This window comes from Palaemon carinicauda, chromosome 42 (assembly GCF_036898095.1).
Source record: "Palaemon carinicauda isolate YSFRI2023 chromosome 42, ASM3689809v2, whole genome shotgun sequence".
NCBI lineage: Eukaryota > Metazoa > Arthropoda > Malacostraca > Decapoda > Palaemonidae > Palaemon > Palaemon carinicauda.
In genome coordinates this window covers 56,903,297-56,905,228 of record NC_090766.1, presented here as the reverse complement: position 1 = coordinate 56,905,228, position 1,932 = coordinate 56,903,297, and positions in this window count along the sequence as shown.

The following is a 1,932-nucleotide window of genomic DNA, read 5'->3' as shown; positions in this document are numbered from 1 at the left end:
AACCCAAAGTAATTCCTGATAAAAAAACTAAGAACTTTAATATAATTCTTGGAAAAACATTATTCCCCAGTGAATAAAAAAACAGAAACTTTAAACTTGCTTTTAAAATATAACTGAAGTTTAAATGTATGATTAAGTTTACAAGCAATCGGACCGGGTTCTCAACAAGCAAGTCACACCATGAAATTCTTCCTATAACCCAAAGTAATTCCTGATAATAAAACTAAGAACTTTAATATAATTCTTGCAAAAAATAATTCTAGAGTAAATAAAAGAACAAAATTTAAACTTAGTTTTAAAATATAATTTGAGTTTAAATGTATGATTAAGTTTACAAGCAATCAGACCTGCTTCTCAACAAGCAAGTCACACTGAAATTCCTCCTATAACCCAAAGTAATTCCTGATACAAAACTAAGAATAAAATAATTCTTATATAAATATAATTCCCGAGTAAATAAAAGAACATGAACTTTAAACTTAGTTTTAAAATATAATTCAAGTTTAAATGTATGATTGATTTTACAAGCAATTAGACCTGGTTCTCAACAAGCAAAATTCAAGAAGAACACCTGACCTCATAATGAATCATATAAGTAAATCCTCGTCTACAAATAAGCCTAATTCGTAACGAAATCCAAACGTATAATTCAGAGCAAATGAACACCATATTTACAAGCATATTTACGCCGTAATCACCTGTCAACGAGGACTCGAGCACATGCAATAACAATGCACGAAGCGCGCGAGAGGGGGGATATCGCATGGCACGCCCTTCCATTACGACTGCATGATGACTTCAAACACGGTGAAATGAACAAGTGCAACCTATGCAAATTTAAGCAATCAAGACAACATGTTTTGCCGACCAAACAGTTGCAGATTAACACTGCGGCACCGAATACATTAGTGCCAAATGCTGCCAAAACACATCCCATGCCGGATCATGATACATAAACAAAAAACCAAAAAAAAAAATATTAATCTCCTTTCGATGGAACTGAAACAAGGCAAAACAAAATATAAAATTATAATCACGCTTGTAAGCTATTCAACAATCTTGGTCACACCTGAACCAGGACTTAGAAGACTGCCTAGCTATGAGATAGGAAAGATAATATTACTAATGCTTAATGAGCTTGAGATTCTGAACGAATAACAATAACATCACTAAATGAATATTGTGGATATATTTACTTTACCACAACCATCAGTAATTAAGATCAAAGCCCGGACGTATAATAATAAAATAACTACGCTTGTCAGTCGACGGGAAGGACAAGTATGGCATTCAACCTCCGAGACGGACGAATGTATAGTGAATTATACCGACGGTATACATCGGGAGAACAAGAATTTGATAGCATTAAAACTAATCATTTGGTCATGGCACTCATGACTGAGTCGTTCCTACGACGTAATGCCTATTCAATTCAACATTACAGAATACTGCCTGATATAAGCTTGTTTACAGCTCTTACAGCATGCAGTATACAAACATGACAGCTTCTAAATACTGAGTGGGTTGGTGTTTGCCCGTTACAATTAATACACTGATAAAATGGCTGAATAAGTCAATTTACACTCGGGCACACTGTTCTATCTAATTTCTCTTCTTGTTGGGGTATTAAAGCCAACACTTGTTGTTGGCACGGGCCTTTCCCTTGGTTGGCCCGTAGGGGTTCTCTTCTTGTTTGGTTAAAGCTTTTATAGTTTATATAGGAAGTATTTATTTTAATGTTGGTACTCTTCTTGACATATCTAATTTTTCCTGGGCTATTTTCCTTGTCGGGGCCCCTGGGTTTATAGTATCTTGCTTTTCCAACTAGGGTTGTAGCTTAGCAATTCATAACAACAACAACAACAACAACAACAATAATGATAATAATAATAATAATAATAATAATAATAATAATAATAATAATAATAATAA